General features: G+C 41.5%; 1 protein-coding gene and 1 long non-coding RNA gene across 4 annotated transcripts in view; one reads left to right on the forward strand and one right to left on the reverse strand.

The window, feature by feature from the left end:
- Positions 1-22716, reverse strand: part of RAB3B (RAB3B, member RAS oncogene family) — a 51748-nt gene that overhangs the window by 16376 nt on the left and 12656 nt on the right. The gene's annotated exons all lie outside the window — the stretch shown is intronic.
- Positions 7065-16365, forward strand: LOC309345327. The gene is made up of 4 exons (XR_014158191.1): positions 7065-7274; positions 12384-12489; positions 14166-14256; positions 15768-16365. It is a non-coding gene; the product is annotated as an uncharacterized lncRNA (long non-coding RNA).

Here is a 22716-nt window from a genome sequence, read left to right on the forward strand (position 1 = left end):
TATACAGTATAGTCATGCATGGAGAAATGCTTTTGGACCTGTACTATCATCCTTGGTCATAACTTGCTCTAGGGGTCCAGCATTGTGTGAGCAGCTCAAGTTTTAATTCATCTGATAGAGGTTTTGCTTTTTATCTATATCAAGCTTCTGCCATCGCTGAGGTTGCAGAGTAGTGGTAAGTGCCTCAGTATTTTCAGTTGGGATGTTCTCATTCCCTGCCCACTGCCCGTACCTTGATATTTGACGAAGTAGTATATTTAGTATGTGTCTGCGAATATCCATAGTTAAACAAATAGAAACAGCTCTGCTCCTTTGATTTCTCTCCCTAGCAACATTATACAGAAAATCATTGTGCCTTTCTTTCACCCTTCAACCGATAGCACTGTTTCTGTTTCCCAATAAAATGATTTTTGTTACCCATTTCCTGAAAACCCTTTTAGCATTTTTGGGTTTTCTTCTCAGCCTACCCTTCTAAAAGGAGGACCGGGTCCTGCAGCATCCCCAAGCGCTTCACCTGATCACAAAAGGCACCACAACTCCTCTGTTTATGTTATCATTGTGTTTGTAGGGTTTCCAGATCTTGTAATATTGGCAGAAGCAGCGTCATCAGAAGAGAACAAGCAGCATTCATCTGAGCGACACTGTCTCCCTACCACTTTATTTCCCCAATGTCTGGTTAAATGAGCTACTTGCTTCCATAAACAGTGACTCCTGAGTGTAAGTCTACCAACCTCATGGCCTTCTTACGACATCAATACACTGCTAAGGAATTCTGATAACCTATTGGGTTATGGAAAGGGATAGAAGTATACATGCCATGGGAAACATTTCATGAGATTCTTATTTTGCTTTGAGGATTAATCATACGTATATTATTCTGAGCACCTTTGTGCCTATGCAAACACTGAATGTCTCCAGTGAAAAAATCAAAAACAATACAGTACTTCAAAATTAAAAAACAAAAGACAAATAGTATGTTTTCAGATAAGGTTTGCCCCTTATTGCTATCAATATCTGTTGTACTAGGAATGTCCATGTTACACTCTAATAATCACATCACTTTGGACTGGTGTCTGGTAAAAGAAGTTAATTTTCCACTGGAAAATTTTCCACACATGGCAACTATTATAATAATTCAGTCTGCCTGTTGTTACTCATGACAACGTAAAATGGAAGACCTGCAGTTAGCGTTTGGCTGTTGAAGGCAGATATGTTTTACCTTGAGGTAATCTTGGGGGTGGGGGGATATGCAGAGAAATCATGACACTTTTGAGGACAACCCAGTAATCCTATTTCCTAACAGTTATTCAAAGTGGTTGCAGTTAATCTTTCTGGCCTTCACGATGCCTCAAGAGGTGATGGTTTGAAAATATTTGAGAATTACTGGAACAGACTGCTTAGCAGTTTTATGACAATAAGGTCTTGTTTTCTGAGATGGCTCTCCAGCTGAACTGGCAACCTAGAAGTGAGAAAGCTTTGACAGCATTTTAATCTGTTTCCCCTCAAAGTGCAAACTGTAGACCAGACATTCAAAGTGTTTACAAATACATGTTTGTTTTTTAAAAAATCCATTTGCACATATTTCATCCATCTCTCAGCAATCAGAGAGATGCTCTGAAATAGCAGCAGAAAAAAACGAGGGCCTTATCTTGGAGGCGCACACCTGATGTGTACAGCACCTTTTCTTCCCTGCTGTGCTCAGGTTTGTCTTAGTGGTATTTTTAAAAAATCAAATGGCAGTGTACAGGTTTTCAAGCTCCGCTTTTTAAAAGGTTTCATGCATTGAATGTGATTAATGGAGAAGTCTCCTCTTTCTTCTACCCACTCCAGGGGGTGATGGAGACTGAAAGGTCCTTACGCCTCAGAAAACTTAGCCAGGAAATTCAGCAACAGCCAAAAGAGCTTTAAGGGCAGGGGTGGCAGAACCTGTGGTTCTCTGGTTGGAGAATTAATTCCAATCCTCCCTGGCTATTGGTCATGCTGGCTGAGAGCTGATGAGAGCTGTGGTCTATCAACATTGGATTTAAGTGCGATTTTCTGCTAATAAACACATTTTTGTATGCTGTTTTGATTAATGTACACTTTTTTGTAAGGAGTGGAGTTCCTAAGATGATTGGATGGCACATTGTTTGCCTCCTTCCATCAGCTCCTGCAGCCAAGCTGGTGCCAAAGGTATTGCTCTGCTTTCCTTTGGACCACATTAGTGAGTCCAAGAAGTGGGTATTCTTGTCAGGGCAGCACACTGCTCAAGCTTGCACCCTAGAGAGATCACTTTGGTGTTGCTAACACAGCGAAAACAATATGGGAGGCAGCAATTATGAGATACCGGTCTCTGCAGACACAACAGGTGCTGTGATTCTCCAGCTATTTGAGTTCACCCCCAGAAGTACACTCTATTTTCTTGATACAGACAGAAGCCAACAAGAATTTTTTCAGACAGTGCAAATTTGATAGATTTGCCCTTGAATGCAAACCAAATTTCTCCCCAACCATAGTGCTGATGTTTCAACAAGCGGCCTTTGTTGCCATACTACTACTTCTGTAATAATAAAAGCAAATGCTTAGGGCTGCTTAATGCTCTGAATGTAGGGGTTACGCATGTGCCAGACTTTCTGTAGATTAAAGTAATTCCTCTCTCACAGCCTTCGCCAACTGATATCCAACTTCAGCTTAAAGCACCTTGGAATCCAATTATGTTGCTGAAAAAGGGAAAGGAATCTCATCAGTCCAGCCTCTTTTCATCATTCTACCCCAAATAGCTCCAAAAGACAGACACTAACTCACTCCAGCAAGCCTCTCCAATGCTGCAGGAGACTCTTGGAGAGGTTTGGAAAAAAACAGCAAGATTCATGGCTGATTTTAATTCTCCTCTCTCCTCTCATGAACATGACTGAATCCTATGGTTCATGAAGCTGAAGTTGGATATCAGTTGGCGAAGGCTGGAAGAGAGAAATTATCTTAATTTGCAGAAAGCCCAGCACACATATAAACCCCACTCAGATCACCAAGTAGCTATAATTTGTTTTTAATATTGCAGATCTTTTGCAATCTGTTTAAAAATAAATATTTATTTATTTAATGAACAAACTACAGTTTACTCCTGTAAGCTAACTGGAAGAGGAAGGGGAGAGTGATCAAGTGGCAGGAGGTGGAGGGGGGCATGAAACACTTGGCATATTTTCTGCTGAGCTCTGCCCATTGGTGTGAATGGCAAGCAGCAGAATATGCAATTAATGTGTTGAGTGAAAACAAATAAGTGTGCAGACCCTAATGTGCTATTTGCACATACATTAAAAAAATGAATGACCCATCTGCAAGATAATGCCCCCATGTACACAGCCTTAGTGGAAATCCCTTTCAGTTTGAATATGAATACTTATCCAATCAAAGAATGTGGACCTTGGTTTTAAATATATGTGAACCTTTGCTCAGCTGTTAGGGCTTCCGCCAATTAAAGAAGTGTAGTTGATTAATTGAATGCTTTCCAGCCAATGAATTGGTTGATTCATTGCTTTAAGTTTCTTCACCAAAACCTCAATATAGGTGCTTTTTAGAGATCCTGAAGGATGCTAAACTCAGTGTTAGGAAGATAGGCTATCTTTCATCATTTCATTGCAATTCTCTGTTGTGGTGACACACAAGAACCAAAACAACCCAGCCAATTAAAATTCACCCTTATTGATTAAAATAAGCCCATACCTATTAATCAACCAGTCCCTAGTGATAGTCCCACAGAGTCCACTTTTAAAGGTCTGAAAATAGGACTTTCCCCATAATTTGAGTAAAATGATGGATGTGAATCTACTTCATATAGGTAGTGGAAAGCACCACAGAAATTCTTCATTCACACACTTAAATCACACTTCATTTACAGCAAGAGGAGGCATTTGTGGCAGCCGGGAATGAAATGACAAAAAGGACAAGCCACACTTGCAACAGAATGGATAAAAGCAGGAGTTATACACACCTGAACAATCCTTGGGTTGTTAGGAAGGATTCTTAGTGGCAGACGGGCATGCATTTGTGGTGGTAGCAGGAAAGATATATATATATAACTAGACTGATATAAGCCTATATGTTTTTCACTTAGTATATGTTGGAATGTCAAGTCCAACTCACCACAACTATCCCTTAATTCTCATCTCCCCCATGATGCCTTGCTGTCAGGAGCCAAAGTCAGAGGCAGCTCAGCAATAAAACATCTGGCATCAGTGAAGTTAACTCTTTATTCAAAGAAACCAAAATCACACAAACCAAATGATTGCAGCAACACTTCCCAGTAGGTCTTGCCCCACTGAGGCAGTTGTGAGGACTGAAGGTCCCTGTCCTCCCACAGCTCTCTATGCTTCCTCCCCCAGCAGCCTAAGGCTCCTTTGTCTTATCTCTCTTTGCTCCATCATCTTCTCCATTCCCCCATTCCCAGGGGGAGGGGAGCTGGTCACAGCAGGAGGGGGAAACTCCCTGGCTTCTTCAGAGGCCTGCCTCCACTCTGCCTCTTGGCGCCCTGCCCCTGCTTCTGCCTCCGATACTGGACTGTTCTCTGCCACAGGCTCTTCCTGCTCCCTAACCCTGCTTCCGACACCTCCTGCTCCTCCTCCTCCCAGTCTGCTCCTTTTTCTCCCACTGACTACTCATCGCCGTCCCACCACCAATCCCCTGGCTGTGAGCCGCCTTCCCTTTGGGGTTCCTCAGCTGGTGCCTCTCACCACTGCTCTGAATCCAGTCAGTCCATGGCACTTGCTTCTGAAGTGGCAAGTGAATACAATAGCTTCAGCATTTTGAGGGGTTGTCCTCTCTCAGATGGGAAAACAAATGGATATTCATATGGAGAGAGATGGAATGGAAGCTGCGACTCAGGCGGCCTCAGTCCACTTCTAGCTTTTGTTGTCAAAAGTTGCTCAACTGGAGTTCTCAACAGTGACCTTCTTTGCCCTGTGGACCCCTTCACCAGACAACACTCTATTTTTCCAAAATCTACCTTTGCTTTTGTTCAAAGTGTAGCAGCAGAAATCATTCAGTTATAACTGTGTTTGCTCATGTCTTGCCACTTTTGCATCTCCCTTCCCTACTGCCTTCCATTGCCTTTTCCCCCACCCCATGCTTAAAATGTAAATTGAAAGCTCCTTTGAGCAGGGATTTGTTGCGGTTTTGTTTTTGTTTTGCTCATGGTACTCTGCAAAACCCAAAGGACGCACAACACTAATAATACGAAACAGCATACCAAATGAAACATTTTAAGTACTGTATTCAGTTTTTACTTGGATGTCCCACATTGCCCTCATCGAAATCTACCAAATTAGCAACAAAGAATTATGTTGGTGGGCACTGGTCAACCTTTGTTCCTGCTACAATCTAGAAATAGAAATATTCAGGGGAGGGGAGGATGAGTCAATGGCTACTATGAGAAGCAAGTGATGTTATGAATCACTTTGAAAGCTGCTTTCTGATTTCACCTGCCAGCAGCAGCAAATTAACCCCACACCCACCCGGTCACTACCAGAAAATGTCAAAGTCGCTACAGAGCTTAGCTCTCCTGAAAACACTTCATTTCAAAGGAATTAATTGTGTGATTTCTCTCTTTCTAAAAACTAATCATTCATTTTCACAAAACCACAGGGAGATCAAGCAAGTAAGCTCAGTGGTTTAGACCATAGTGCCACCCACGTCCCCTACTAATGTGTATATAGCCACAGATTGGTCCAACATGGGAGATATGGGGGCCATTTTTGTCACATGGAAAGTAAACTCAGGTCAAAATGGTAGTTTGTTTTCTCTATTTCCTCATTTTAAATGCCACAAAATCAGTACAAAGTTGGGCCTGTGACAATGAAGGGATGGGAGTGACTTGTGAATATAAAGTACAGTACTTCTCTTATCTCAATACAGAACTGGGCTGTGAAAATCTGATTAAGACTTATCACACAGAAAATGCCTTAGGTGTTTTTTTTAGTGAGGGGGGGGGCGTGCCGTTGCTTTGAGAATACAGAAGGGATTAGCTACTGCTTGCCAGTTCAGCCGATCAAACAGCAAGTGAGGTAGAAAACACAGCTGCTTCCTTCTCAAACATCTTCTGACACTGATTATCACTTTACTGGCCTGTTACAGATTTTATAGGATTTATGAAACAGTGCTGTGAAGAAGAAAAAACTACAACAGAATACATAGTGAAGTGTGTGTATATGTGGGGGCAGATTTGGGTCATAAAACTTACATATGCATGAAAATAAATTCCTTGAATATCAGTGGAATTGGCATCCGTGAGATGAAGTTAGGATCAGACTGTAAGATTGCTGCTCTTTCTTTAATGCTGATTTCTAAACTGATTGAAAAGTGGGTTTATACACAGGGATTAAAAATCCAGCAATTTGAAATGGATGCCATTTTCTGTCTTCACTATTAAAGCACGCTGTGCCACAAGATGCAAAAATACATTTTGATTCTATTCAGGGTCTGACTGCATCGGTTTCTCTTTAGCACCAAAGCACAGTGGAAACTGTTAGCATATTTCACAAATGAGCGGTGCGGAGGGTGAAGCAATCAATGTGAATGATCAGTTTGTGACTAGGGTAGTACAAACCATGTTTGGGTAAGTAATTATTTCAAATTCTGAAAGGAAGACATAACAGCAGTATTAGATACAGACATATTTTTCCTTTATTTATTTAAAAATGCCAAGCCGCCACCCGTCTGAAGCAGGTAAGGGATACTGATTCACACTGAACAGATGCAGCAGTTATATCTGTAGGGAAAACATAGCTGTTGCTTGCAGTTTGGCACCACACTGTATAGCATTTGGGAAATTTCTCATTTCAAGCTAAAGGCTGGTTTAAATTGGACTGGGAGATGCACAGGCCCCAAATATATATAGACAAGAACAGGTTTTTGCAAAGCAAAAGGTCCCACAGGCCTCTCTATCCACCAAGCCACACCCCTAATGGGCCTTACAGTCTAGGCCCTCAAGTGCTCTTACCAAGGCCAGAATGTGTTCTTCAACTATTATAATGCCTCTTTGCTGACTTGGATGGAGAAGGGAGAGAGATGTAGGCATGGCATGGCAGGAATGTAGCCCTCTCTACAAAGTTAAGAGTCACATCCCACCCCAACCACCACAGGCACACAGCCCCCAGAAGGTGGTTCATGAGGGAATGAGGCATTTTGGCTGAGAATGTTCCAAGCTCACCCATGTTCAAGAGGGTCATAAATGAACTTGGCCCACACTCCTCCTCTGGAATTTCCAGTGGCAAAGCAGAAGCATCTCCTCTCAGTTCTTTTAAGTAAGTTATGTTTTCAGAGGTATTAGTTATGAAAACCTGCAGCTGGATCCACATGTCACATATTATTTACTTCGTATAGGGGTGGGGTGGAGAACATTTTTCCTTCACGGCTAACTTTTTTTTTTATTTAAATACTATTTATTAAAATTTTAAAAGTTACAAAAAGAAAAGAAAAAGAATTAAACATAACAGAACAATACAATACAATACAAAAAATAAAAATACTACATATACATAACAATAACAAAACAAAAACAATTTTAAAAACACATCCAATACTTTCAATGTTGTTAACTTTCATTTACTTGTTTCAGCGACCTCCTCACACCTCCCTTTTTTGTATTCCACTTCGATTAATTATTTCAGCAAATCCTTTCCATCTTCCTCAATTTTCTGTCCTATCATTTATCTTAGCACATTCTAACATTATTTTTTTCCTTAATCCATTTACAATCTATTGTACTTAATTCTTTATAGCATTTCTGCTAAAGCCATGTAACTTCTTTCCAACATCTTTCTAACATTCCTTAATTTTACAATATTTCTGTAGATAATCTTTAAATTTCTTCCAATCTTCTTCCACCAACTCTTCTCCCTGGTCTCGGATTCTGCCAGTCATTTCCGCCAATTCCATGTAGTCCATCAACTTCAACTGCCATTCTTCCCGGGTGGGTAAATCTTGTGTCTTCCAATACTTTGCGATGAGTATTCTTGCTGCTGTTGTTGCATACATAAAAAATGTTCTATCCTTCATTGGCACCAATTGGCCGACCATGCCCAGGAGAAAGGCCTCTGGTTTCTTCAGGAAGGTATATTTAAATACCTTTTTCATTTCATTATAAATCATCTTCCAGAATGTCTTAATCCTTGGGCATGTCCACCAAAGGTGAAAGAATGTACCTTCAGTCTCTTTACATTTCCAACATTTGTTTTCGGGCAAATGGTAAATTTTTGCAAGCTTGACTGGTGTAATGTACCACCTGTAAATCATTTTTATTAAATTCTCTCTTAGGGCATTACATGCCGTAAATTTCATACCTGTGGTCCATAACTGTTCCCAGTCAGCCATTATTATGTTATGTCCAACATCTTGTGCCCATTTAATCATAGCAGATTTCACCGTTTCATCCTGAGTGTTCCATTTCAACAGCAAGTTATACATTCTTGACAAATTCTTAATTTTGGGATCTAGCAATTCTGTTTCCAATTTTGATTTTTCCACCTGGAAGCCTTCACGGCCAACTTTCAGGGAGGTGCATGTTGGTGGTAAGGAGAGCGAGCCAGAGGCCAAAGTGGGTGGAACAGTATATGTGATTCTTATCCTTGTATGATAGATTGCATTCCAGTCAGTACCACATACTAGTGTGTGTCGTGTGTTGTGGCACCCTGGGTTGTCTTCCATGATGGTTGGGGTGCTGCGGACAACACTAGCCTCTGTCCCTCTTTCCTTCCCTCTGATGCCCTCTCGCGTCTCTGCCTCTCAAAGGCTTGCACAGATGTTTGTTGCAACAGCCCTGGCTAGTACCCCAGGTGAATTGTCCCTTTGGGGCTGGCCAGGGGGTGCTTCCCAGGCCCCTGTGGGGTAGTGTGAGGAGGCACATCTCTTTGGGACGGGGGGGAGGGTAGCTCAGAGACCAGGGGCGGTAGCAGCAGCTGCCCAGAGGACTCCCAAGGAGAGGCTCTGCAGGTAAGGGGTGACATAACTGGGCTCCTGAGCCCCACAGAGGTGCCGCAGAAGGAACGTTGTTGGTCAAGGGAGCCGTGGACCCCAAAAGACTAAAAACCTCTGCAATATACCATTGTCAAAACTGCTTCTGTTCCTTTTCAACAATTTAGTTCAGAGGCTATGTTTCAGCCTGCCATGTGGTTATTACTGCCTGTGGGGATATAGGAAAGATCTGTCATTTCACAGACTATTTTAGGCAACTCACCTTTACGTTGATGTAATTTTTGTCTTTCTATTTAAAGCTACCTTTGTGAAAACCATTCCCTACATTTTCTCCACCCAACCCCTCCAGTTGGCTTAAAATAAATGACTGTTTTCTATTTCCTTCCTAGATCTGTAGCTCAGATCTGTGAACATCAGAAACTTTGCCTGGAACTTTCTTTATTGAAAATTATATTCTAAAATAAGATCTATCTTTGACAAGGGTAGTCAAATGATGTGACCAAAAATCTCAGTGTCTTAAAACAGAAGCATCTGAAACATTTCCCCTGCTTTATAGATTAACTTACATTTGCCTTAATTATTGACTGTTCCACTCATAATTTCCACCTTTTCTTTCTGCTATCCTAAGTCTTATTTATTAAACATGTCTCTTCTGTGTGCTCCCAGGAGCTCCATTCTCACTTCCTACAGATTCACTTTACTCTTGTGTATACTGTGCAGTTCTCTAAATACACTCAAACATCACAACTGAATTCTACAGCCGAAGAAGAACTAAGAATTGTGCACAGACTACAATTCTAGTTTCAGTTTTTATTCACTGAAACTAAGAACATTCTTAACAGGGGTGATCCTACCATCAGGCAGCGTGAGATAGTTGTCTCCGGTGATGGGTGCTGTGGAGCAGTGTAGTGAGGTGTCAGGAGACAGAAATGTGTGTGCACATGCCTAGTAGCCTGATGCCCTCAAGAGGATGCTGGCCCATCACCCATGTCAAAATAAGCCTGAGCTGCCAGTCTGATCAGCTTCTTTATGTCAAATGAATGGGATGTGATCTTGTCCTTTGCCTCAGGCAGCAAAATATCTTGGGCGGTTTTGGCTCTGAAACAAAGCACAGGGCAGTCCATCCAAATCCCCACCTCATTTCTCCTAATAGGAGGAAAAGCTTGATCTATCCAGGTTGAATTCCGTACTCTGGAGGAAAAGGATGCTGGCAGTGACCTTTGCAGGATCTTTAGCTCTGACTGTAGTTCATTTCCAGGCAGAATGATAGATGAGTTCAAGAATTGTGAGTGGCAGAACACAAGATTGTAGCCCTAGTGGACTGAGGTTTGAAAAGAGCTCTATTAGCCAGGGGCTCTTTCTCTTTTAAGTCATTTCAGAACTAGATTTGCCTCTGGCTTTCCGGTTTAGCAGTTAGAGGAGTAGTAAGCACACCACTTTTATATGTTGGTTGAATAGGACTCTTGACATTTTCCCTTAGGCACTGTTTCTGTTACAGGACTATCAACTTTTCTTCAAGTTCAAACGGCAACATTTCATGAGTCACTCATAAAATTCAGTGGGCTGTATCAAATGGTAGTTCATACTCAGAGCAGACCCACCGATATTCATGGACGTAACAAATTTAGGTCTATTAATTTCAATGGGTTTACTCCGAGTAGATCTTAGTTGGATACAACCCAAACCCTCCTCCAACTAGGGTGCCTCAGCGTACAACTACAGCACTAGTGCTTAACTATTATTTGTAGTTAAGCTCAAAAAGAGATGAGATTCATACTTCTCCATGCAATGCCCCAACTTTTCAGGTAACTTTATTTCATTATTTCCTTACACTTCTACACTGTTTAACACCAGCACCAAAGTGTTATCGGAAGCCTATATAAACATGCTCACCCCGAAATGCTCAGTGGCTAATTTCCCCATCTCTCCTCACAGTAAGGCTACGCACCACAACCTGCATGGTCTGTCATGTGCAATCAGGGTATTGGATCAGGAGTGGAACTCACTCAAGTTATTCTGATTGTCTGAAAAGCCCTTTAAGACTTGGATACTTAAGAATAACTGCTCATTTAATAAATAAACTATAGGTGAAACCAATGGATATAGAGCAGATCCATCAGTCCTAATGTCAACATATTGTGGCTTATCCATTATGTTGAATGAAATTCATCCTGCACTGATTACAAAAATGGTATCTCTGAAGCTTAATTTAAAATGAGCTCAACAAGGCTCATTAGCTTGTTGGACTATGTTTACTCAATTTTATTTTTAATGAAACAACAGTCTTGTCTGAAATGAATCCTTTGCATCACAGGAAATGTGCTATAAAACACAAACCACTTCCACATCTGTTCTCACTCATCATTTAACATATTGGAGTGTCCTGATCTGATCTCATACTAGGCATCCTTTTATCAGTTGTTCACCACTTTTGAACTAAGCAGAAGAAATGTACTTCTGGAAAATAAATTGGAGATAGTGATAGAGGGTGAAAGAGAAAAAATAAGAAGCAGTAGGAAAAGAGGCAAGCCACTTGACTGTAGAAGAAAACCTCAAAGCAGTTAACAAAAAAAGATAAAATGATAAAAATTATCACTAAAAAATAATAATTACAGCCATAATTTAAAACATACAAAAAGTTAAAACCTCAATAGAATAGACTAAAACAGAAAAATTGCAGCTGTTGAACAAGAGACTATGATTAAAATTGGAATACAACTGGAATAAATAAGATGTTGAAAGCAGGAAGAAAAAAAAGAATTACTGAACCTGTAATCCAGCAAGCGGGAGGTCACCCAAATTATATAATTGGATATTTGATTAATTGTTATTTGATTTGGTATTATGATTCGATATGCATATAATGAGGTCTGTTTTGGATTTTTTGTAATTGAAAACTAATAAAGATTATTTGGGGGGGGGGTGGAGAATAGACTAAAACAGATTCATAACGTAGCTGCCAGGGTGCCAAAAAACACTCTCCTAATGTTACTCTCTGGACTTGGTCCAGAAGGTATGACTGCAGCCACTTCCCATTCCCCAGAACTGGTCCAGGAGGCACTGGCAGAGGAAGAGGAGTGTGGGGGGAGTGCACTGCCCCCGGCAGCGCGATCCCAGTAGGGTGCCATTGCGGCTGCCCCTGCAGCCCGCGCTGGACACCATGCCCCTGCAGGCGGTGTGCCCCGCCCCCAGGACGCGCAACAGCCCCCCCCACCAGCTATCTGGCCCCCCCCCCGATGTCTGCCGCTGCCAGGAGGATACTATGGTTGATGGTATTAAAAGCTCATAAGAGATCAAGAAACAGGAGCAAAGTCATACTCCCATTGTCACATCCTCTCCACAAACTTTGCTCCTCCAACTCTTCCATCCTCAGGCACCTGTTCTCTTAAGTAACTCTGCTTTGTTCTCAGAGTAACTCCCAGTATTTCCCTTTATCCAAGGAACTCCAGTGTGACTTCCCTCTTCCATCAGTTCCCTTGTCCAAACCACCTTTTCTGGGAAGGCTATGGCTGAACTCCAGAGTCTCCATTCTCTAACTGTGGATTGGTGAGCAATGAATTATGACAGATTGACAATCAAAGATGTTAATTTCAAAAAAAGGACTGGATTCCTATAGGTGCTGATGTAAATATACAATAATAAGACATGTATCTGTGTAAGTTAGCCTGTAGGGATATATGGATGTGCGCGTGCGTGTACACGCACACCCCCCCCCTACACAGACGCATATGCATAATGTTATATGAGAGTCCTCAGCGTAGACACTAACAGCAACAGCCTGCCATTTCTACCATTCTTAAGTCTTTTCATTTAATTCAAAAACACGTTTCTGGCTCTGACACTTTGGCAGCCACTTCAAAAACAGGAGCCAAATAATTGATATAATGAAGCCTGCTCATATTTACTTGTGATTATACAGCCTAGATCGAAAGCTCACAGGGTCTAGATTACATTATTCATCAGTTTTAAGTCCTGTGACACCTGACCTTTTCTCAAACACTACAAAACGCATGCAGAGCCTGAAGGTCAAAAGACAAGTGCCAAGCTTCACAGTGGAGAACCCAGATGTAGAAAAGGAAAGGGTGGGGCAAGAAGTATAATGAAAAATTGAGATCAGAGCCAGTGGCCAGGTGACCTGAATAGCTGGGCATTTTATTTTGACACCACTTTTCCCATGGATGCAGCACTCCTGTTAATTTTGGCCTATGACCCTATCTTCATTTTAGCCAAGTGGAGCTTGTAGTTCAAGAGAGAATCAAGCCAGCTGGGACAAGGTGGAAAGAGCTTATGCTCTCACCTGTACCCTTAGGTCTTCTTTCCAATCTCATGTGTTTTTCTAAATTTACCATCTGTTTTCAGTACCAGAGTTCAACTTTAGAACATATGAAGTAAGAATATTAATATTCAAACCACTGTATTGCTTTCAGTGCCTGCTAAAAACTTTTCTGTTTAGGCAAGTCTACTCAGGCATACAATTTTACTATTAAGATTGTTCTTTTTATTGGTATTTTCTCATGAATATTTTGTATTATTTCACGTAAACTGTTCAGTGCTTTGTTTTCAAATTAAGTGATATATAAATCTTGTTAAATAAAATATATTAAAGTGCTTCTCAGCAGGTGTGAAGTGTGCTGCCCTCACTTCTGAGTAATTCCTACGAGACTTGAACCCCAACTTCTTTCTCTAGAAAATTAACAGTAGCTCAAAGCCAGCAATGTGCCAGAGGTACCAACATGGTGGATCTGAAACTGGACACATCCATGGCCTCATTTGGATGCTACACTAAACTATGTTTTAGCATTGTACAAGCCGTGGTTTTTTCAGCTCCTTCAGTATAACTAACTCCCTCCATCCAGCCCTAGTTCCCTGGAAGACAGACAAAGAGCAGCCTTCCTTCTTTCACCGTTCCGGATAAGCTACCCTTCCTAGTTTTTCATGTACCCCGGTTCCTCATAGCTCTCACAAAGCTGTGCTGAGGAACATCTGCCTGTATCACCTGCCCCTCCCCTCAAGCCTCCTGCCTTTGTGTGGTGAGTTGGGCACACAAACATGGAACCTTTTAGTCTCATTATAAAATGCATTTGAAATGCATATTTAAGTCTCATTAAAGTATGCATTTCTAAATGTGTTTTATCCTAAAATGCTCATCTTGAGCTACATTGATACATGGTCATTTTGTGATTAGACGTGAACTTTCATAGATTTTTTTTCCACCATTACAGATTAATCTGGAAATGGGCTGGAGTGCCCTTATGAATGAACATAAACAACAGTGACATGGGCTAGAAATGAGACTAATATGTCCACTTTCTGGTAAGTGTGGTGTACGTGGGGAAAACCCTGCAGCGTTATCTAAAATTCCTACACAGACCTATCAACTGGCAACCAACACTGTGTCCTCGGAGGTGGGTGCTGAGCTGTGCTGAAGGCTGAAAAGACAATGTCTTGGGGCAGAAGAGCTCTTTAAAGCATCCCACTCAGCATCCTCTCCTAACTCAACAAGTTGGGCTTGCTCCTGCCCCTCGGGGATGTGCACAAAAGCACCACCCTATCTACCATAAAACTAGGGGCAGAGTAGGGGTTGGCAACGTTTTTTGAGGCCGGTCCAGTCCACTCTCTGGCAGACCTCTTGGTGGGCCGAAGCATGCGCGCCCGTGCGCTCAAGCTATTTCCGGCACCCTTCCAGGATGGAGGAGCGCCTATGCGCATGTGCACATGCTATTTCTGGCGCTCTTCCAACCCAGAATTCGGTCCCCGTGGCAAGAAAAAAATGGCGCCGGGGGGAGCATGGAATCCCCACGCCAATCCATAGAACGGCCGTGGGCTGGTTCAAGGAAGCTCATGGGCTGGAACCACCCATAGGCCTTAGGCTGCCGACCTCTGGGGTAGAGGGAAGTGATGCCACAGACTTCTTAACTAGGATTTGTTGAAAGAAGCATGCTTCAAATGGTGGTTTATGAAGTTGGCTTGTTTTCCAAAGCCATAGATTAACGTGGTTAAGATGAAGGGTTGAGACACAATGATAACCTCTGGCTCATTGAAAATGGAAATGAAAGCTGCTGCTTCTTATGACCACCTGGGAGTGGGGTTTAAGGTGATGACACACGAGCCTGAAGCTCATTCATGTCAGACTAAATTATAAATGAGAGTTTTGTCCAAACTGAACCTATAAGTCATCCCATGAAGGAATTCTTAGTTAGAAAGAGGAGCAGACCTGTCCCAAGAGTAGGAAGGCAAAGGTTAAAGCTACAAGAGATGTACCATGAGAAGCATTAAGCAAGATATTAATGTGTCATGTAACACAGCAGGAGAAGGAACCTCTAAACCATCCTGTCATTGATAAATTATAAGTAGCACTTGGCTGTCCCCCCCCCCCAATGTTTTTTTCAAATATGTTTTGTGGGACATTTTATTCTGTTTTTTATTTAAAAAAACAGAATTGCAGCTTAAGTCAGGACAGTGTAGAAAAAAACTATTAAGACTTTCCAGGAACCCCATGCTTTAAAATTTAATATTTTCCCTTTCCAGATTCTGTCAGTTTTCTTGGGTCCTGTTATCACAGCTAGGGGATTAGTGAGTAATTGCCTTAATGAGTTGTTTGTTCAGGGATGGGAGGGTTGATGGTGGGGTAGGAAGGCTTCAATTGCTGATTTCCAATTTCTTTATTTAAAAAAAGAAAGATGCAAGAAGCCCAGCATAATTTGGTTAATTATTGGATTCATTAGTCACCCTTTATCAGTAATGATTCCAGAGCAGCAATTAAACAGAAAATCCCCAGCCAATAAATTCATAACAGATCTGTCACAGCCTCAGTCTCCTGTTAGGGAACTACTGGGCCCCACTGCTTCACACAGGAGAACCAGAGTGAAAATGGAAATCAAGGAAGAACACTACCTTGAGAACATAAAACCAGGATCAGATTATAAACTTAATCCCAGGAACGTAAGCCTTCAGAAAAAAATTCCTGGATTGAAGTTGCTTCAGTTTTGGAGATCCGAATCTGACCCTCTATTTCCACCCTGCAATCAATATCTTAAGGAAGCTAGTGTGACAGAAAAATCTTGCATCATTAAAAGTAATACCTCTTCATAAAAATAGTGATACATATTGCCCGTTGTTTCTGAACATGAATTCAATCATCTTTTGAAATAGGTATGCCTGAGCAAACTTCCCGGATTTTAATTTCAAAGGCAATATTACATGCTGTTTTCCACAAGTAATATAAGATATTTTCCCCAAATAATGTTCATGCACATTCCCTTTCGTGACTTCTATTAAAAATTCATTAGTCACCCACACACAAGTGAATAAAAATCCTACAGGCACCCTTAGTCTCAAGTTCATAAAGTAGGTAGGGGGAACACTCTGAAGATACTTATAAAAGGAGACTTAAAAATCATTCGGTATTGTTAACTACCCTGACAACATAAAATGAATTATCATTCATTTACAGAACCATTTCCAATACATTCTTATTGGATTTGAAGGCACATTCAAACTATGATCTGAAGTCTTGAAATAACAACCCAACCTGGTAAATTAAGATGAATGTGCTTTTAAAACAGTTGGGACTACTCTGCTCATTTGTTTATTAAAAAAAGCAGAAATGCAGCTCCATCAGTAGTAGTAGCATAAATGCTGTGTATTTCTGACCCCCTCAGATAAAGTAATGAGCTTTCCCCCCCTATTGCTGCATGGCACCCCAATTTTTGAGAGGTGTGAGATTTTTGAGAGGTGCGAGTTTCCAGGGGTTCCAGGCGCTTGCCCAGGGTTCGTATTTCCTTTGGAGACTGTGGTGTCTTTATGGTCTATGGTTCATTTACACACATATATATACAATCTGAGCCTATGATGAAAGGACTAGCAGCATTAATACTCTGAGGGTCTTGCTTCCCCCAGAGCCACAGCCTTAGATTTGGACAGAAATCAATCCTCCCTCCCCCTCTCCCTGGATATGCCAGGTCTGCATCCTCTCTACCTCAGGCTCCATTCTCTCCTTGGTGGTCTAAGAAAAGTTGACATGAATCTCCCTGTGACTCTTCTTTGCTTACTATGAAAATATACTCCCATAACTGTATCACAGATGCACATTTCATTTTCCAGCTATGAGTCACTGTCAGCTAGAGGTTGTGCAAGTGATAAGGAATTAGCATAGCTGAAAAACTGAGACATGGAAAAAGGGTAGGTATAAGAGCTTCTGGTTCCAGAAGGAAGAAAAAGTGTTTGACAAGTGCAGCCCCAGGGATTTTCAGTAGTGACTGCAGTTCATTTGGAAGTGCAAACAACATGGTGTTTGACAGGAAAATCTGGCATAAGGAACAGTGCATTTCAAAGCTTGCTCTACTTCTGATCCATAAAACTCCTTCTACAGTAGGTCCAAATTCACAAGATTTGCACAAGAGCAATGCTTGTAGGAGGCTCTTTTTAGATACCCCATGGTGAAGTGGTGGTAAATTTGCCTATTGATTCGTAGGGCTTGTTCAGGTGACTGTTTACTATAGCATGACAGCATGATGGTGTATTATGAAAGATGCAGAGAGTGAACCATTCTTCTTGCACATATTGATAAAAGGAGTTCGGTCAAATACGCATTCCCTGCTGTCATCTGCGCAACCCAGGATCTCCATACACACTGCCCAAGCTTGCACCCCAGAGAGATCAGTTCAGTGCTGCTAACGCAGGAGGAAGCAGTTATGACTTACTGGTCTCTGCAGTCACAGCAGACGCTGTGGTTCTCCAGCGGTTTGACTTCACCCCCAGAGGTACACTCCATTGTCTCTCGAGACAGACAGATGCCAACAACATTCTGACCTTGACAAAGTTGCCACAGTATGTTAGACCATCAAATGTTGAAGGTTTCCAATCATGGCAGCGCTCTTCCCTGTTTCCAAGCATGGTCTAAAAGATACCTAATAGCAATAAATCAGCAAATATTTGCAGCAAACAGAACCTTTGGGAGCAAACAGTTATGCGAGAAGCCAATTTTCAGTAGGAAAAATAGGCAGGGAGGGAAGAGTCCACTCTCTGTGCCATGTAATATCAATCTAGAGTAGAGGGGACACCCCCCCCCCGCCGCCGCCGCTTTCCATGAAAGTGCTTTAAAGTATGTGCTTAGTTTGATCCGAGTGATAGACCTGGCATGGTTCTTCAGACATTACTCATGAGGTGTTTATTTATTTGGTATGAGACATGTAATATGCAGTTGGGACATAACTCTCATTTATAGATCAGTCACAGGGTTGTGATGTATTAAATGAGGAGGGAAACGCCACCTTGAGCCTCCATCTATTGAATAAAAGGGCAGATTCTTTACTAACTCCTGCCAACCTAGCAGTTAGAAAGCACATCAAGTGAAGATAGATAAATAGGTACCGCTCCAGCAGGAAGGTAAACGGCGTTTCCATGTGCTGCTCTGGTTTGCCAGAAGCGGCTTAGTCATGCTGGCCACATGACCCGGAAGCTGTACGCCGCTCCCTTGGCCAATAAAGCGAGATGAGCGCCACAACCCCAGAGTTGGCCTTGACTGGACCTATTGGTCAGGGGTCCCTTTACCTTTACCTTCTTTACTAAACTCTCATTTTCTGGCTGAAATACTATGCACACATACCTTGCAGTAAATGAGCATCAGGATACGAGGGAGGAATAAAGATCAGCATCAGGGAAAAGGGAGGCAGCATCAATATGGGGGGTGGGGAGAAGTTGAGAGTGAAGATCTGCATCTGGAGGGAGGGAGGGAACACTGGTAAAGCAGCAGCTTTGGCTTCTCCTTCTCGCCCTCTCTGGCCTCCGTGAAAAGAAGGAGACATTATGCTTGCACAGCAGCCCCCCCCCCCCCGCCCAGGCAAAAAGGAGGCAGAAACTGAAACCAACCCAGAAGCCAAGGCCAGAGAAGGAAGAGAGGCAGGCAGCAGCTGGAGAAGAAGCATTACATGGCAGCCACACCTATGTATTGGAGGTCAGATCTATGTAGATTGTGCAGATCCTGCTGCCTTAGGCGGTCACCTAACACAGCCTCCTGGGAGGGCTGGCCCTGGTCAGTACTGCAAAGATCAGTGTGTTTCTGGTTCACCTATTAATGTCGCTTGCTCAAGAGGATCACTACAATGAGTCAATAAAAGATGTGAAAGCAATGTCCTAATAGGATCATATTCTGGTAACTAAGCACAATTACAATAATAATAACAACAACTATATGATGATGATGATGATGATGATGATAATTATACTCCACCCATCTGGCTAGGTTTCCCCAGCCACTCTGGGTGGCCTCCAGCAGATTATAACAACATAATAAAACGTCAAACGTTAAAAACTTCCCAATACAACGTTGCCTTCAGATGTCTTCTAAAAATTGTGTAGTTCTTTATTGCCTTGACATCTGATGGGAGAGGTACAAAAAGATCCCTGGGAATCTGAGCTCCCGTAACCACATCTTCCCCTAAATCTTCTCTCCAGTTTCAATGTATTAAAAACCTAGATCGTCTTACATTCTTAGCTCATCTTGCATATTGATTTTATAACTATATAACCTCCTTAGTTCCTCTTGTTTCAGTTGTATGTACATTCTATCATCTATGTACAGTATTACTCATCTTTCATACATCCAGCTTAGCAGCTGTGCGTCTCTTTTAGAGATGAATTGGTGCAAGCAGCAATTCTAGAGTAGTTCATGATGAATACTTCACAGCTGCAACAGAAATGGGAAACTCTCGAGTTTGAGAACAGATGATACATAATTATTTATTTTTGAATAAAAAATATATACTTCTAACCTTGCAGTATAAAATTAGGCACACTTGATTACAGAATCACAGCTACAGAATTTCTGTTTCATTCAGAGAAAAATAGATTTTCATCATTGCGTCACTTTACGTGCTTCGCACCAATTGTTGTACGTGCATGGAAAAAAATTGTTAACATATTTTACATTTAGGCAGCTGCTTCCAAATTGATTTTGGCAAAAGAAAGGAAAAAGAAACAGTCATCCAGCGTAATTTGTGGTTGTCAAGTTTCAATTTGCTTTAATTATCTCTACAAAAATAGGATGATGTTAGATATTTCTGGTAGCAGCTGTGCATGATTGCTGTGGAACTGTATCTCTCTACCATTCATGAAAATTATTAATATTGCCCATAAATCTAGTTAACTGAATATTTTTAATGGATATGACACAAGGCAGATTTCGTTCCCTCAAATGTGGATATATACCATATTTTTCAGTGTATAAGACTAGGGTTTTCCCCTAAAAAATAATGTCAATAAATAGGGGGCATCTTATACACAGATACATCTCCCCTCCCCATTTTCCTAAATCTGAGTCCCCCAAAATAGAGGGCATTTTATACATGGGGGCGTCTTATACATAGAAAAATACTGTATTTTTCTTCCATGAGCATAAAATTTGATGTTGAATTTACTGCTGATTTTTAAAAATCTCATGGAATGGCCTTTTTCACATGTAACACTAAACTATAATTTATAAAAACATGGCTTAGTGCAATGTGAGAACCCAATCCAGCAGCTTATCTATGATTTATTACCTAAAGATAGCTCATTAACCAGGGTTTGTAGTTGGCTTACAAACCTTAGCTAACATTAACCATAGCTTAGCATTATGTGAGAAACCAACCTCTTCTTTAACTATAGCAAAGGAGCTGTCACCACCCAGAAGCTACAGAGGAATAAGCAAAGAGCTGCAAGTAATTCTGAAGGTCCTTTTTAGCTATTCTGTGACACAATAAACCAAAGTCTAAGTGATTGTCTGCCAGACACCATATTTTACAGTTATGTGCATATCAGGCTGTTAAGAAATACAGCCCCAGGTCCAACTGAGGATGTGTTCAGCTTCCAGAGCAGGTAGAAAAGCAGTAACTTTCAGTATTAGTGGTTTGTTAGGGAAGTGGAGGAAACAAAATTCATCACAGCTCCCCTTCTCAAGCTTACATGCCAAGTTAAAATGGCCCTCATTCTGGTATGGCTGAAAAAATATGTGTTTGTTTATAGCATTTATATGCCACTCAATAACCATGTTCTTTGAGCACCTTAAAAACAGAGAAAGCATCAAAATACCTATGTAATCACTAAGTATTACAACAACAAGAGCAAATTCCAGCATAAACATTCATTTATATTCCACCTTTCCTCTAAAAAAGTTGGGGTAATGTACATGGTGTGTGTGGTCCCCCCCCCCCAATTTTATCCTCACAACAACCTTGTGAGGTTGGCAAGGCCAAGAGATGTGAGTTGGTAATAACTCTGAGAAAGCTGAAGTTTTCATATGATCTACCCTTAGTTATTTAATAGCAGCATTCCTGTAACCAAATAAATATATAGGACCCAGTTTTGCTTTTCAGGGCAAAGTAGGCAACATTGTCCTTTTCTCACTTAAAGTCCACTTCTATTCATCCGCTCTGGCTCCCTCCTGGTCTTTTCAATACACTTTTCTCCGGCTGCTAGGCAACCTAAGTGTACAGTAATGCTGTTGCCATCTGCTATGGACTGTGCTAACTTAACTCTTCGATTTAAATAAAAAATAAAAAATGGGAAAACACTGCTATCCAAGCTTTCCGTTCTGATCAGTAATTAATATCTCCAGCAGTTCAGAACTGAGTATCAGAAGGCTTTTAGCCAGGAGACAAAGGGAGATTATAATTTAGCTCTTAAACACATAAGGCTGCAATCCTAAACACATTTATCTGGGAGTAAGCCCTAATGAATGCAGTGGAACTTGCTTCCAAGTACAGTGGTACCTCGGTTTTCAGACGCCTCCGTTGCCAAACATTTTGGTTTTTGAACCCCGAAAACCCAGAAGTAATTGTTTCCGTTTTCCAACGCACCTCGGAAGTTGAACGGCTTCCGTTGTATTTTTTTCATTTTTTTCAATTAAAATGGCAGACTGCCCATTGTGCCTCGGTTGTCAAGTGTTTCAGAAGTCAAATGGTCTTCCAGAACGGATTACGTTTGACAACTGAGGTACCACTGTAAATATGCACAGAGCTGCTCAGCATGCCCAAACCCATAGTTGCCACACTACACCTCCCATCATCCCTGACCATTGGCCAAGCTAGCTGGAGCTGATGGGAGCTGCAGTCCTAAACACCTGGAGGGCAGCCAGTTCCTCATCCTTGACTTGGGCTCATGCAAAAGGGCTTGTTTCATCTTTGTACAGCTGGCCCCCATATCAAAACACAGATTAATTCTGAAAATCCACCTAGTATGTTGTCCGAATAATTTTTACACTGAAGCACACCAAAGGCATGGGTCATAAGAAAACAACAACTGCAGATAATAAGATATAGAATATAGGACAACAACAAAACTTCAAAACCCTCTCCATTTCAAGGTTTTCCATGTGTTGCATGGGGAACCTGTGGCCCTCCAGAGGTTGCTGGACTACAACTCCCATCATCCCTGAGCACTGGTCATGCTGGCTGGGGCTGATGGGAGGTGGAGTCCAGCAATATCTGGAGGGACACAGGTTCCCTGTCCCTGCTAAAGCACACTTATTTAGGATTAAGCTCCCATTTATTTTTGACTACACAGTACAAAAGATTGTGCTCCGTAGTCTCTTGGGCTCATCAAACTAGTTTCACAGTTCTTTGGATCTTAGCTGTTGTTGTGAAGCTTTATTATTCACACATTTAAAAATGCAAGTGTCACAAACAATTATACTGCACAAAAGAACTTGCAAGAACCATGTGTTTTAAAAAAAAACCCACTAACACAAGGAAATAATAATATCACCCAGATAAAAAGACTAAACTATTCCAATTT

This window comes from Podarcis erhardii, assembly GCF_964252035.2.
Source record: "Podarcis erhardii genome assembly, chromosome: 6".
In the NCBI taxonomy this organism is placed as follows: Eukaryota; Metazoa; Chordata; class Lepidosauria; order Squamata; family Lacertidae; genus Podarcis; species Podarcis erhardii.